The sequence below is a fragment of the Thalassophryne amazonica genome, chromosome 13 (assembly GCF_902500255.1).
Source record: "Thalassophryne amazonica chromosome 13, fThaAma1.1, whole genome shotgun sequence".
Lineage (NCBI taxonomy): Eukaryota > Metazoa > Chordata > Actinopteri > Batrachoidiformes > Batrachoididae > Thalassophryne > Thalassophryne amazonica.
In genome coordinates, this window is record NC_047115.1 from 44,007,691 (window position 1) to 44,024,372 (window position 16,682).

Sequence of the window (16,682 nt, forward strand, 5' to 3'; positions counted from 1 at the left end):
TGCTGTATGTTACAGTGGGCACACTGTAGAGTAACAGTACAGTAACACTAGAATAACAGTACAGTAACATGAGAATAATAGTACAGTAACACTAGAATAACAGTACAGTAACACTAAAATAATAATAGCGTAGTAACACTGTAGAATTACAGTCAAGTAACACTAGAATAATGGTATAGTAACACTGTAGAATTACAGTACACTAGAATAGGGGGAGTATGCATGGCGAAAACAGGTGAAAAAATTCTTAGGTCAGTGATAGTCGAGAAGCTTGAATCTTCGACTGGACTGGGCTGCTTGACACGAGGACTTTTCACTTCAAATCACAGAAGCTTCCTCAGCTAAAATTCTTGCTTTGGTAGTCTGACTTCTGTCTTGATTCTTGTAGAGAAGAATAACAAGCCATAAAAGCTGGAGTATAAACCTAAGAAGACCCCTCCTACCGAGAGGCAGACTGCTGTTGGCTAGTGACTAAACAATTGCTCTAATTAGCACCTATTGTGTTGTAGTTAGCACCATCCTAATGACAGGGTAGCTGTCCCTCCTAACGATGGGGCTGACGGCTCTCCTGACGGCTCTCCTGACGACTCTCCTGATGACGTGAATGACTCATTACAATGAACAAAAGACTGAAACTGTAAACAGTTCATTCCCCACAATGAGAACCCCATTGTGCCCTCTCTGCGGTGCTGGTATAGCCTTTTGTGTAACGGCTGCTTAGTCTCACCTATGTAGTGTTTGTTACAGTTTTCCTGACATCTGATAGAATACACTACATTACATACTGTTTGTAACTAGGGATCCTGTCCTTAGCGTGAACTAATATCTGTCTCAAGGTGTTAACAGGTTTAAAGTAAACTTGGATTTTGGGCTGTCTGAAGATCCTCTGTAGTTTTTCCCCTACTCCTGCTCACCACCAGGCAGAACACACAAGAACACAATGTGCAGAATAAAATAAAGCCAAAGGGACCGAAAACACAATGTGCAGACTAAAATAAAGCCAAAGGGAACAAAAACACAATGTGAAGACTAAAATAAAGCAAAACTGTACAAGAACACAATGTGCAGACTAAAATAAAGCCAAAGGGAACGAAAACACAATGTGCAGTATAAAGAAAGCCAAAGGGAACGAAAACTGCAGACATGTGGACTGGTTGGGCGAACTCCATTGAACCCTCGAGCACCAGATGGAGGGTGTAGGGCTGGTCCAGTGTGCCGTGACCAAGACCAAAACCACACTGCTCCTCCTGAATCTGAGGTTCGACTATCGGTCGAATTCTCCTCTCCAGTACTCTGGAATAGACCTTACTGGGGAGGCTGAGGAGTGTGATCCCCCTGTAGTTGGAACACTTCTTAAACAGAGGAACCACCACCCCGGTCTGCCAATCCAGAGGCACTGCCCATGACCGCCACTTGATGTTGCAGGGGCGTGTTAACCAAGACAGTCCCACAACATCCAGAGGTACTCAGTACAGATTTCATTCACCACAGGAACCTTGCCACCGAGGAGCTTTCTGACCACCTTCGTGACTTCGGCCTGGGTGATGGATGAGTCTCCCTCTGAGTCCACGGTCTCTGCTTCGTCTTCGTAAGACGTGACAATGGGATTGAGGAGATCCTCGAAATATTCCTTCCACCCCCCAACAATGTTCCCATTCAGGGTCAACAGCTCCCCACCTGCACTGTAGACAGTGTTGTTGGAGAGCTGCTTCCGCCTCTGGAGGCGTCGGAGGCGTCAGATGGTTTGCCAGAATTTTGTTCGAGGCCGAACGATAGTCCTCCTCCATGGCCACGGGCTTCGGGGATTGCCGCCGCGACAGGCATCAGAGACCCTGCAACCACAGCTGCGAGCGGCCGCATCGACAATGGAGGTGGAGAACATGATCCACTTGGACTCCATGTCTCCAACCTCCCCTGGGATCTGGGAGAAGCTCTCCCAGAGGTGCGAGTTGAAGACCTCGCTGACAGGGGGTTCCATCAGTCATTCCCAGCAGACCCTCACGATACGTTTGGGCCTGCCATTCTGACCGGCTTCCTCCCCTCCCAGCGGATCCAACTCACCCCCAGGCAGACTAAAATAAAGCAAAAGTGAATGAAACTACAATGTGCAGACAAAAATAAAGCAAAAGTGAACAAGAACACTGTGCAGACTAAAATAAAGCCAAAGGGAATGAAAACACAATGTGCAGACTAAAATAAAGCCAAAGGGAACGAAAACACAATGTGCAGACTAAAATAAAAGCCAAAGGGAATGAAAACACAATGTGAATACTAAAATAAAGCCAAAGGGAACAAAAACACAATGGGCAGACTAAAATAAAGCTAACGTGATCAACAACATAATCTGCAAACTAAAATTAAGCAAAACTGAAGAACACAATGTGCAGACTAATATAAAGCCAAAGGGAACAAAAACACAATGTGCAGACTAAAATAAAGCAAAAGTGAACGAGAACACAATGTGCATACTATAATAAAGGAAATGTGCACGAAAATACAATGTGAAGAATAAAATAAAGCAAAAGGAAACAAAAACACAATGTGAAGCGGACAACAACAATGTGACGATCACAAGGCATCCATCTATGTGCAGTGAGCAAGGAACAAGGGGGACTGTTAGGTGGAGTAGAACAATCCAATGAAACACCAGCAGCATTCCCATGGCAGGTAGCAATTGCTTTTTGGTTATCTAACAGGTGATGTTCTCAGGCGTATGCATGCCGGTAAGAGAAGGGGAAGACAACAATCAAAGTCGGATCCACCAGCAATGTACTACTGGATTTGACTTGAGAACCAGCGCAATCAGGGCGCAATCGTGAAGAAAGTGTCCCACAACGTGGTGCTCTCAGGTGTATGCATACAGTAAAAAAAGTAAAAAACAATGTCAAGACTAAAATAAAGTAAAACTTTTGTTCATCTACAAAGTGATGCCATCAGGCGTAGGCATGCATGTAAGAGAAGGTGATCAGAACAATACTGGAGGTCAAGAAGAAAGTGTACGCTCTCACGCAGAAGCATGCACTAAACAACTAAAAAACAGTGTCAAGACTAAAATAAAGTAAAACTAAACAAAAACACAATGTGAGAACTAAAATAAAGCAAAACTGAACAACAACGTGGTGCAAGGGAGAGTAGAACAATCCAATAAATCACCAGCAGCAAGGCTTGTCAGTGGTGTTTGTATCCACCAGCGATGTGCCACTGAATATGACTTGAGAACCAGCTCAAGTCAGCTCAAGAAGAAAGTGTCCCACCATGTGGTGTTCTCAGGCGTTTGCATGCAGAAAAAAAAAAGAAACAATTGTCAAGACTAAAATAAAGTAAAACTTAACAAAAACATAATGTGAAAACGAAAATAAAGCAAAAGTGAACAACAACAATGTGTCAATCATAATGCGTCCATCTAAGTGCAGTGAGCAAGGAGCATGGGCAACTGTCAGATGGGTGGCGAAAACCACACTGCTCTTCTTGAATCTGAGGTTGGACTATCGGTCGAATTCTCCTCTCCAGTACTTTGGAATAGACCTTACCGGGGAGGCTGAGGAGTGTGATCCCCCTGTATTTGGAACACACCCTTCGGTCCCCCTTCTTAAACAGAAGAACCACCACCCCGGCCTGCCAATCCAGAGGCAGTGTCCACGACCGCCACGCGATGTTGCAGAGACGTGTCAACCAAGACAGTCCCACCTGCCAACAAAGACAAGTAGGACTCCTTCAGCTTGACGGCATCCCTTACCTTACAGCGTACACCACCGGGTTCGGGGATTGCCACCGTGACAGGCACCAGAGACCCTGCGACCACAGCTGCGAGCGGCTGCATCGGCATTGGAGGTGGAGAACATGGTCCACTCGGACTCCATGTCTCCAACCTCCCTCAAGATCTGGGAGAAGCTCTCCCGGAGCTGGGAGTTGAAGACCTTGCTGACAGGGGATTCCGCCAGTTTTCCCAGCAGGCCCTCATGATACGTTTGGGCCTGCTAGGTCTCACAGGCTTCCTCCCCTCCCAGCGGATCCAACTCACCCCCAGGCAGACTAAAATTAAGCAAAAGTGAACAAAATCACAATGTACAGACTAGAATGCAGGCAAGAGACATTAAGCAAACAATCCTGGAGGTCAGCACCACCAGCAACGGCACTGGAATCCCAGGGTCATGGTCTGTGACTGTCATCATCTAACATCCTGTGCAGCATGTTCCCACATCACATCCACCAGCTCTTCATATTGATCCCCATCCCCATCTGTAAACACAATCTAGCAGAGTGTCTCACCAGGTGGTGCTCTCAGGCATAGGCATGCAGGCAAGAGATGGGAAGCAAGCAGTCCCGGGAGTCAGCAACACCAGCAACGGCCCACTGGAGTTCCAGCTATGGTCTGTGAGTAATTAGAGATCATTACATCCCCTGTAGAGCATGTTCCTACACCAAGTCTACCAGCTCTAAACACAATCTAGCAGAGAGTGTCTCACCAGTTTGTGCTGTCAGGCGTAGCCATGCACGCAAGCAAAAGATGGGAAGCAAGCAATCCTGGAAGTCAGCACATTCATTCAATCCTTGAGTTTGTATCACTGTAATCGACATGAGAACCAGCACAATCAGGGCGCAATCAAGTAATAAAGTAAAAATGAACAAAAAAACACAATGAAATAGAGGTGTCAATGTCAGCTATCACATCTCTCAAGATCTCTGCCAATCCTGCAAGCAGGTCCCCACACCATGTCCACATTGCGATGTCCCCCTGGTATCAAGCTGACAGCTTTTCAGGTGCTCCCCATCTGTAAACACACAGGGATAAACTCGTAGCACAGAGCAGGTAGGCAATGTACAGGTACTGACCCCTGCCCAAGGGGAGCCAGGAGGCAACTGTGGTTAAGGTGCAGCCTCACGTTCACCACTCTCATGGGAGAGCCACAGCTGGATGCATGCCCAGGATGAGAGACATTTTGAAGGAGAGGTAAAGGTCTCTACTATTGTACAGATAGGTCTATTTTAAAGGGGAGGTAAACCTCTCAGTTACCAGGAGAGGGAGAGCACAGTGCTGAAACCTTAGCACTGTGCTCTCCTCTCCTAGCAGAACTGAAAAACAGCAAATGCATGAGAACCAGGGCAGAGCAAGGACTCCCACTCTGACAGTTAGCAACAAAGAGACGCCTTCATTCCCATTCACTTTCTGTAAATGTCCCTTGATTTCCTATGGTTCTTGACTCTGAAAACTGTGTCTCTCCTATTGTACAGATAGGTCCATTTTGAAGGGGAGGTAAACCTCTTAGTTACCAGGAGAGGAGAGCACAGTGCTGAAACCTTAGTACTGTGCTCTCCTCTCCTAGCAGAACTGAAAAACAGCAAATGCATGAGAACCAGGGCAGCGCAAGGACTTCCGCTCTGACAGTTACCAACAAAGAGACTCCTTCATTCCCATTCACTTTCTGTAAATGTCCCTTGATTTCCTATGGTTCTTGACTCTCCGAAAACTATGTCTCCACTATTGTACAGATAGGTCCATTTTGAAGGGGAGGTAAACCTCTCAGTTACCAGGAGAGGAGAGCACAGTGCTGTTAGTTTGTGATGATGGCTGTGAGTTTGTGATGAAGATTGTTTTATTGTGTTATTTTGGGATGATGGCTACTAGTCTGTGTTGATGGCTGCTAATTTGTGTTGATGGCTGCTAGTTTGTATTGATGGTTGCTAGTTTGTGATGATGGCTGCTAATTTGTGTTGATGGCTGTTAGTTTGTGATGATGGTTGTTTGTGTTGATGGCTGCTAGTTTGTGTTGATGGCTGCTAGTTTGTGATGATGGCTGTTTGTGTTGATAGCTGCTAGTTTGTGTTGATGGCTGTTAGTTTGTGTTGATGGCTGCTAGTTTGTGTTGATGGCTGTTAGTTTGTGTTGATGGCTGTTTATGTTGATGGCTGCTAGTTTGTGTTGATGGCTGTTAGTTTGTGTTGATGACTGTTAGTTTGTGTTGATGGCTGTTAGTTTGTGTTGATGGGTGTGAGTTTCTGTTGATGGCTGTTAGTTTGTGATGATGTCTGTTTGTTTGTGATGATGGCTGTTAGTTTGTGATGATGGCTGTTAGTTTCTGTTGATGAGTTGACTGAGTGACAGCTGGTGCTGATGAAGAGTGACAGCTGTCACTCCCAGTGGCTCCGGCTCCCTCTCGTGCTTGAAGCCCGCACTCCAAGCAGGGCGCCATCTGGTGGTGGTGGGCCAGCAGTACCTCCTCTTCTGGCGGCCCACACAACAGATGGCTGTTAGTTTGTGTTGATGGCTGCTAGTTTCTGTTGATGGCTGCTAATTTGTGTTGATGGCTGTTAGTTTGTGTTGATGGCTGCTAATTTGTGTTGATAGCTGCTAGTTTGTGTTGATGGCTGTTAGCTTCTGATGATGGCTGTTAGTTTGTGTTGATGGCTGCTAATTTGTGATGATGGCTGTTAGTTTGTGATGATGGCTGCTAGTTTATGATGATGGCTGTTAGTTTGTGTTGATGGGTGTGAGTTTCTGTTGACGGCTGTTAGTTTGTGTTGATGGGTGTGAGTTTCTGTTGACGGCTGTTAGTTTGTGTTGATGGCTGCTAGTTTGTGATGATGGCTGTTAGTTTGTGTTGATGGGTGTGAGTTTCTGTTGATGGCTGTTAGTTTGTGATGATGGCTGCTAGTTTGTGTTGATGGCTGCTAGTTTGTGATGATGGCTGTTAGTTTCTGTTGATGGCTGCTAGTTTGTGATGATGGCTGCTAGTTTGTGATGACGGCTGCTAGTTTGTGTTGATGGCTGTTAGTTTGTGTTGACGGCTGTTAGTTTGTGTTGACGGCTGTTAGTTTGTGTTGATGGCTGCTAGTTTGTGTTGATGGGTGTGAGTTTCTGTTGATGGCTGCTAGTTTGTGTTGATGGCTGTTAGTTTGTGTTGATGGCTGCTAGTTTGTGTTGATGGGTGTGAGTTTCTGTTGATGGCTGCTAGTTTGTGTTGATGGCTGTTAGTTTGTGTTGATGGCTGCTAGTTTATGATGATGGCTGCTAGTTTGGGATGATGGCTGTTAGTTTGTGTTGATGGCTGCTAGTTTGTGTTGATGGCTGTTAGTTTGTGTTCATGGCTGTTCGTTTGTGATGATGGCTGCTAGTTTGTGTTGATGGCTGCTAGTTTGTGTTGATGGCTGCTAGTTTGTGTTGATGGCTGTTAGTTTGTGTTGATGGGTGTGAGTTTCTGTTGATGGCTGCTAATCTGTGATGATGGCTGCTAGTTTGTGATGATGGCTGTTAGTTTCTGTTGATGGCTGCTAGTTTGTGATGATGGGTGCTAGTTTGTGTTGATGGCTGTTAGTTTGTGTTGATGGCTGCTAGTTTGTGTTGATGGGTGTGAGTTTCTGTTGATGGCTGCTAGTTTGTGTTGATGGCTGCTAGTTTGTGTTGATGGCTGTTAGTTTGTGTTGATGGCTGCTAGTTTATGATGATGGCTGCTAGTTTGGGATGATGGCTGCTAGTTTGTGTTGATGGCTGCTAGTTTGTGATGATGGGTGCTAGTTTGTGTTGATGGCTGTTAGTTTGTGTTGATGGCTGCTAGTTTATGATGATGGCTGCTAGTTTGTGATGATGGCTGTTAGTTTCTGTTGATGGCTGCTAGTTTGTGATGATGGGTGCTAGTTTGTGTTGATGGCTGTTAGTTTGTGTTGATGGCTGCTAGTTTGTGTTGATGGGTGTGAGTTTCTGTTGATGGCTGCTAGTTTGTGTTGATGGCTGCTAGTTTGTGTTGATGGCTGTTAGTTTGTGTTGATGGCTGCTAGTTTATGATGATGGCTGCTAGTTTGGGATGATGGCTGTTAGTTTGTGTTGATGGCTGCTAGTTTGTGTTGATGGCTGTTAGTTTGTGTTCATGGCTGTTCGTTTGTGATGATGGCTGCTAGTTTGTGTTGATGGCTGCTAGTTTGTGTTGATGGCTGCTAGTTTGTGTTGATGGCTGCTAGTTTGTGTTGATGGGTGTGAGTTTCTGTTGATGGCTGCTAATCTGTGATGATGGCTGCTAGTTTGGGATGATGGCTGTTAGTTTGTGTTGATGGCTGCTAGTTTGTGTTGATGGCTGTTAGTTTGTGTTCATGGCTGTTCGTTTGTGATGATGGCTGCTAGTTTGTGTTGATGGCTGTTAGTTTGTGTTCATGGCTGTTCGTTTGTGATGATGGCTGCTAGTTTGTGTTGATGGCTGTTAGTTTGTGTTGATGGCTGCTAGTTTATGATGATGGCTGCTAGTTTGGGATGATGGCTGTTAGTTTGTGTTGATGGCTGCTAGTTTGTGTTGATGGCTGTTAGTTTGTGTTCATGGCTGTTCGTTTGTGATGATGGCTGCTAGTTTGTGTTGATGGCTGCTAGTTTGTGTTGATGGCTGTTAGTTTGTGTTGATGGGTGTGAGTTTCTGTTGATGGCTGCTAGTTTGTGTTGATGGCTGTTAGTTTGTGTTGATGGCTGCTAGTTTATGATGATGGCTGCTAGTTTGGGATGATGGCTGTTAGTTTGTGTTGATGGCTGCTAGTTTGTGTTGATGGCTGTTAGTTTGTGTTGATGGCTGTTCGTTTGTGATGATGGCTGCTAGTTTGTGTTGATGGCTGCTAGTTTGTGTTGATGGCTGTTAGTTTGTGTTGATGGGTGTGAGTTTCTGTTGATGGCTGCTAATCTGTGATGATGGCTGCTAGTTTGTGATGATGGCTGTTAGTTTCTGTTGATGGCTGCTAGTTTGTGATGATGGGTGCTAGTTTGTGTTGATGGCTGTTAGTTTGTGTTGATGGCTGCTAGTTTGTGTTGATGGCTGCTACTTTGTGTTGATGGCTGTTAGTTTGTGTCGCTGGCTGTTAGTTTGTGTCGCTGGCTGTTAGTTTGTGTCGCTGGCTGTTAGTTTGTGTTGATTGCTGTTAGTTTGTGTTGATGGCTGCAGGTTTGTGTTGATAGCTGTTAGTTTGTGTTGATGGGTGCTAGTTTGTGTTGATGGCTGTTAGTTTGTGTTGATGGCTACTAGTTTGTGATGATGGCTGTTAGTTTGTGTTGATGGCTGTTAGTTTGTGATGATGGCTGTTAGTTTGTGATGATGGCTGCTAATTTGTGATGATGGCTACTAGTCTGTGTTGATGGCTGTTAGTTTGTGTTGATGGCTGTTAGTTTGTGATGATGGCTGCTAATTTGTGATGATGGCTACTAGTCTGTGTTGATGGCTGTTAGTTTGTGATGATGACTGCTAGTTTGTGTTGATGGCTGCTAGTTTGTGATGATGGCTACTAGTCTGTGTTGATGGCTGTTAGTTTGTGATGATAGCTGCTAGTTTGTGATGATGGTTGTTAGTTTGTGTTGATGGCTACTAGTCTGTGTTGATGGTTGCTAGTTTGTGATAAGGGCTGTTAGTTTGTGATGATGGCTGCTAGTTTGTGTTGATGGTTGCTAGTTTGTGATAAGGGCTGTTAGTTTGTGATGATGGCTGCTAGTTTGTGTTGATGGCTGCTAATTTGTGATGATGGCTGTTAGTTTGTGATGATGGCTGTTAGTTTGTGATGATGGCTGCTAGTTTGTGTTGATGGCTGCTAATTTGTGATGATGGCTGTTAGTTTGTGATGATGGCTGTTTGTGTTGATAGCTGCTAGTTTGTGTTGATGGCTGTTAGTTTGTGATGATGGCTGTTAGTTTGTGTTGATGGCTGCTAATCTGTGATGATAGCTGCTAGTTTGTGTTGATGGCTGTTAGTTTGTGATGATGGCTGTCAGTTTGTGTTGATGGCTGCTAGTTTGTGTTGATGGGTGTGAGTTTCTGTTGATGGCTGCTAGTTTGTGTTGATGGCTGTTAGATTGTGTTCATGGGTGTGAGTTTGTGTTGATGGGTGTTAGTTTGTGTTGATGGCTGCTAGTTTGTGATGATGGCTGTTAGTTTGTGTTGATGGGTGTGAGTTTCTGTTGATGGCTGTTAGTTTGTGATGATGGCTGCTAGTTTGTGTTGATGGCTGCTAGTTTGTGATGATGGCTGTTAGTTTCTGTTGATGGCTGTTAGTTTGTGATGATGGCTGCTAGTTTGTGATGATGGGTGCTAGTTTGTGATGATGGCTGCTAGTTTGTGATGATGGCTGTTAGTTTCTGTTGATGGCTGCTAGTTTGTGTTGATGGCTGTTAGTTTGTGTTGACAGCTGTTAGTTTGTGATGATGGCTGTTAGTTTGTGTTGATGGCTGTTAGTTTGTGTTGATGGCTGCTAGTTTGTGTTGATGGGTGTGAGTTTCTGTTGATGGCTGCTAGTTTGTGTTGATGGCTGCTAGTTTGTGTTGATGGGTGTGAGTTTCTGTTGATGGCTGCTAGTTTGTGTTGATGGCTGTTAGTTTGTGTTGATGGCTGCTAGTTTATGATGATGGCTGCTAGTTTGGGATGATGGCTGTTAGTTTGTGTTGATGGCTGCTAGTTTGTGTTGATGGCTGTTAGTTTGTGTTCATGGCTGTTCGTTTGTGATGATGGCTGCTAGTTTGTGTTGATGGCTGCTAGTTTGTGTTGATGGCTGTTAGTTTGTGTTGATGGCTGTTAGTTTGTGTTGATGGCCGCTAATCTGTGATGATGGCTGCTAGTTTGTGATGATGGCTGTTAGTTTCTGTTGATGGCTGCTAGTTTGTGATGATGGGTGCTAGTTTGTGTTGATGGCTGTTAGTTTGTGTTGATGGCTGCTAGTTTGTGTTGATGGCTGTTAGTTTGTGTTGATGGCTGCTAGTTTATGATGATGGCTGCTAGTTTGGGATGATGGCTGCTAGTTTGTGTTCATGGCTGTTCGTTTGTGATGATGGCTGCTAGTTTGTGTTGATGGCTGCTAGTTTGTGTTGATGGCTGTTCATTTGTGATGATGGCTGCTAGTTTGTGTTGATGGCTGCTAGTTTGTGTTGATGGCTGCTAGTTTGTGTTGATGGCTGTTAGTTTGTGTTGATGGCTGCTAGTTTATGATGATGGCTGCTAGTTTGGGATGATGGCTGCTAGTTTGTGTTCATGGCTGTTCGTTTGTGATGATGGCTGCTAGTTTGTGTTGATGGCTGCTAGTTTGTGTTGATGGCTGCTAGTTTGTGTTGATGGCTGCTAGTTTGTGTTGATGGCTGCTAATCTGTGATGATGGCTGCTAGTTTGTGATGATGGCTGTTAGTTTCTGTTGATGGCTGCTAGTTTGTGATGATGGGTGCTAGTTTGTGTTGATGGCTGTTAGTTTGTGTTGATGGCTGCTAGTTTGTGTTGATGGGTGTGAGTTTGTGTTGATGGCTGCTAGTTTGTGTTGATGGCTGCTAGTTTGTGTTGATGGCTGCTAGTTTGTGTTGATGGCTGCTAGTTTGTGTTGATGGCTGTTAGTTTGTGTTGATGGCTGTTAGTTTGTGTTGATGGCTGCTAGTTTGTGTTGATGGCTGTTAGTTTGTGTTCATGGCTGTTCGTTTGTGATGATGGCTGCTAGTTTGTGTTGATGGCTGTTAGTTTGTGTTGATGGCTGTTAGTTTGTGTTGATGGGTGTGAGTTTCTGTTGATGGCTGCTAATCTGTGATGATGGCTGCTAGTTTGTGATGATGGGTGCTAGTTTGTGTTGATGGCTGTTAGTTTGTGTTGATGGCTGCTAGTTTGTGTTGATGGCTGCTAGTTTGTGTTGATGGCTGCTACTTTGTGTTGATGGCTGTTAGTTTGTGTCGCTGGCTGTTAGTTTGTGTCGCTGGCTGTTAGTTTGTGTTGATTGCTGTTAGTTTGTGTTGATGGCTGCAGGTTTGTGTTGATAGCTGTTAGTTTGTGTTGATGGGTGCTAGTTTGTGTTGATGGCTGTTAGTTTGTGTTGATGGCTACTAGTTTGTGATGATGGCTGTTAGTTTGTGTTGATGGCTGTTAGTTTGTGATGATGGCTGTTAGTTTGTGATGATGGCTGCTAATTTGTGATGATGGCTACTAGTCTGTGTTGATGGCTGTTAGTTTGTGTTGATGGCTGTTAGTTTGTGATGATGGCTGCTAATTTGTGATGATGGCTACTAGTCTGTGTTGATGGCTGTTAGTTTGTGATGATGACTGCTAGTTTGTGTTGATGGCTGCTAGTTTGTGATGATGGCTACTAGTCTGTGATGATGGCTGCTAGTTTGTGATGATGGTTGTTAGTTTGTGTTGATGGCTACTAGTCTGTGTTGATGGTTGCTAGTTTGTGATGATGGCTACTAGTCTGTGTTGATGGCTGCTAATTTGTGATGATGGCTACTAGTCTGTGTTGATGGCTGTTAGTTTGTGATGATGGCTGCTAGTTTGTGTTGATGGTTGCTAGTTTGTGATAAGGGCTGTTAGTTTGTGATGATGGCTGCTAGTTTGTGTTGATGGCTGCTAATTTGTGATGATGGCTGTTAGTTTGTGATGATGGCTGTTAGTTTGTGATGATGGCTGTTAGTTTGTGTTGATGGCTGCTAATTTGTGATGATGGCTGTTAGTTTGTGATGATGGCTGTTTGTGTTGATAGCTGCTAGTTTGTGTTGATGGCTGTTAGTTTGTGATGATGGCTGTTAGTTTGTGTTGATGGCTGCTAATCTGTGATGATAGCTGCTAGTTTGTGTTGATGGCTGTTAGTTTGTGATGATGGCTGTCAGTTTGTGTTGATGGCTGCTAGTTTGTGTTGATGGGTGTGAGTTTCTGTTGATGGCTGCTAGTTTGTGTTGATGGCTGCTAATTTGTGATGATGGCTGTTAGTTTGTGTTGATGGCTGCTAGTTTGTGTTGATGGCTGCTAATTTGTGATGATAGCTGTTAGTTTGTGTTGATGGCTGCTAATTTGTGTTGATGGCTGCTAATTTGTGATGATGGATGTTAGTTTGTGTTGATGGCTGCTAGTTTGTGTTGATGGGTGTTAGTTTGTGTTGATGGCTGCTAATTTGTGATGATGGCTGTTAGTTTGTGTTGATGGCTGCTAATTTGTGATGATGGCTGTTAGTTTGTGTTGATGGCTGCTAGTTTGTGTTGATGGCTGCTAGTTTGTGTTGATGGCTGCTAATTTGTGATGATGGCTGTTAGTTTGTGTTGATGGCTGCTAGTTTGTGTTGATGGCTGCTAGTTTGTGTTGATGGCTACTAGTCTGTGTTGATGGCTGCTAATTTGTGATGATGGCTACTAGTCTGTGTTGATGGCTGTTAGTTTGTGATGATGGCTGCTAGTTTGTGTTGATGGTTGCTAGTTTGTGTTCATGGCTGTTCGTTTGTGATGATGGCTGCTAGTTTGTGTTGATGGCTGCTAGTTTGTGTTGATGGCTGCTAGTTTGTGTTGATGGCTGTTAGTTTGTGTTGATGGGTGTGAGTTTCTGTTGATGGCTGCTAATCTGTGATGATGGCTGCTAGTTTGTGATGATGGCTGTTAGTTTCTGTTGATGGCTGCTAGTTTGTGATGATGGGTGCTAGTTTGTGTTGATGGCTGTTAGTTTGTGTTGATGGCTGCTAGTTTGTGTTGATGGGTGTGAGTTTCTGTTGATGGCTGCTAGTTTGTGTTGATGGCTGCTAGTTTGTGTTGATGGCTGCTAGTTTGTGTTGATGGCTGTTAGTTTGTGTTGATGGCTGCTAGTTTATGATGATGGCTGCTAGTTTGGGATGATGGCTGTTAGTTTGTGTTGATGGCTGCTAGTTTGTGTTGATGGCTGTTAGTTTGTGTTCATGGCTGTTCGTTTGTGATGATGGCTGCTAGTTTGTGTTGATGGCTGTTAGTTTGTGTTGATGGCTGTTAGTTTGTGTTGATGGGTGTGAGTTTCTGTTGATGGCTGCTAATCTGTGATGATGGCTGCTAGTTTGTGATGATGGGTGCTAGTTTGTGTTGATGGCTGCTAGTTTGTGTTGATGGCTGCTAGTTTGTGTTGATGGCTGCTAGGTTGTGATGATGGCTGCTAGTTTGTGTTGATGGCTGCTACTTTGTGTTGATGGCTGTTAGTTTGTGTCGCTGGCTGTTAGTTTGTGTTGATTGCTGTTAGTTTGTGTTGATGGCTGCAGGTTTGTGTTGATAGCTGTTAGTTTGTGTTGATGGGTGCTAGTTTGTGTTGATGGCTGTTAGTTTGTGTTGATGGCTACTAGTTTGTGATGATGGCTGTTAGTTTGTGTTGATGGCTGTTAGTTTGTGATGATGGCTGTTAGTTTGTGATGATGGCTGCTAATTTGTGATGATGGCTACTAGTCTGTGTTGATGGCTGTTAGTTTGTGTTGATGGCTGTTAGTTTGTGATGATGGCTGCTAATTTGTGATGATGGCTACTAGTCTGTGTTGATGGCTGTTAGTTTGTGATGATGACTGCTAGTTGTGTTGATGGCTGCTAGTTGTGATGATGGCTACTAGTCTGTGATGATGGCTGCTAGTTTGTGATGATGGTTGTTAGTTTGTGTTGATGGCTACTAGTCTGTGTTGATGGTTGCTAGTTTGTGATGATGGCTACTAGTCTGTGTTGATGGCTGCTAATTTGTGATGATGGCTACTAGTCTGTGTTGATGGCTGTTAGTTTGTGATGATGGCTGCTAGTTTGTGTTGATGGTTGCTAGTTTGTGATAAGGGCTGTTAGTTTGTGATGATGGCTGCTAGTTTGTGATGATGGCTGTTAGTTTGTGATGATGGCTGTTAGTTTGTGATGATGGCTGCTAGTTTGTGTTGATGGCTGCTAATTTGTGATGATGGCTGTTAGTTTGTGATGATGGCTGTTTGTGTTGATAGCTGCTAGTTTGTGTTGATGGCTGTTAGTTTGTGATGATGGCTGTTAGTTTGTGTTGATGGCTGCTAATCTGTGATGATAGCTGCTAGTTTGTGTTGATGGCTGTTAGTTTGTGATGATGGCTGTCAGTTTGTGTTGATGGCTGCTAGTTTGTGTTGATGGGTGTGAGTTTCTGTTGATGGCTGCTAGTTTGTGTTGATGGCTGCTAATTTGTGATGATGGCTGTTAGTTTGTGTTGATGGCTGCTAGTTTGTGTTGATGGCTGCTAATTTGTGATGATGGCTGTTAGTTTGTGTTGATGGCTGCTAATTTGTGTTGATGGCTGCTAATTTGTGATGATGGATGTTAGTTTGTGTTGATGGCTGCTAGTTTGTGTTGATGGGTGTTAGTTTGTGTTGATGGCTGCTAATTTGTGATGATGGCTGTTAGTTTGTGTTGATGGCTGCTAATTTGTGATGATGGCTGTTAGTTTGTGTTGATGGCTGCTAGTTTGTGTTGATGGCTGCTAGTTTGTGTTGATGGCTGCTAATTTGTGATGATGGCTGCTAATTTGTGTTGATGGCTGCTAGTTTGTGTTGATGGCTGTTAGTTTGTGTTGATGGCTGCTAGTTTGTGATGATGGCTGTTAGTTTGTGTTGATGGCTGTTTGTGTTGATGGCTGCTAGTTTGTGATGATGGCTGTTAGTTTGTGTTGATGGCTGGTAGTTTTGTTGTATGGCTGGGGGGGCCTGGCTGCCTTTTGTTTCTGTTTTCTGTCCTGTCTTTTGTTTTTCCTTCCAGGTGGCTTGCATTTGGGACTGAGTGGCTGTGTAGCTGAGTTTATCAGGACCTCACCCTGATCACCTGAGGTTGATCACCTGCGGCTCGTCAGGACTCACAGCTGTGATGCATCTACATGGATTGGAACATGGTGGCATTTAAGACTGGAGTACACAGTGTGTATTTGCCAGAGACTCGACCTTGTGACCAGACGGGTGAGATCGTCGTCTCAAGAGCCATCTCATCATCAGTGGATGCAGAGAACGTCCAGGTTTGATGCATGGTCTGTGAAAGAGGAGGGGGTGAGGTCTCACGCTCGTCAGCACACTTCCTGAGGTACGTTAGATTTTTGTGACTAACATTTATACAGTCAGTAAATGTGGTGTCCCTCACACCTTTATTATATTGAGCTGTATGTTGGTCGTTTAAATCAGCTTCCACTGCAGTGGAGTTTTGTGAACAGGGTGTTCTATGCCTGCAGGGTGGGAAGCTGATTTGCAATTAAGCCAGGAAGTGTTTGCTGTTTGTACACCTTTGAGTGGTCTCTCTGTGTGTTGAGTGTGGACTCACATAAGGATTCCTTCTTTCACAGACTAGGTTTGTCGCGGCCACCTGGGGGGTGTCGGCGGGGTCCTTGGGTCCGAATTGGTTCTGGCTCCGGACCGTTGGCGCTGCTGGGAGCGCACCGCAAATCCGCCACGCCAGACCGCGCACTTATTTGTTTGTGTTTTTTCACAGCACTGTTATGTTCATTAAACTCTGTTATCCTTTGTACCGTGCTCTGCTTATTTTATACTGGGTCCTTCAAACGCTGGTCGGTTCTCCGGGCTGCGTCCGACACATAACAAGTTTGTGTTGATGGGTGTGAGTTTCTGTTGATGGCTGCTAGTTTGTGTTGATGGCTGCTAATTTGTGATGATGGCTACTAGTCTGTGTTGATGGCTGCTAGTTTGTGATGATGGCTGCTAGTTTGTGTTTACAGCTGTTAGTTTGTGTTGACGGCTGCTAGTTTGTGTTGATGGCTGCTAGGTTGTGTTGATCGCTGCTAATTTGTGTTGATGGGTGTGAGTTTCTGTTGATGGCTGCTAGTTTGTGTTGATGGCTGTGAGTTTCTGTTGATGGCTGCTAGTTTGTGTTGATGGCTGTTAGTTTGTGTTGATGGCTACAAGTCTGTGTTGATGGCTGCTGCTCGTTTGTGATGATGGGTGTTAATTTGTGGTGATGGCTGCTAGTTTGTGTTGACCCTTAGCAAA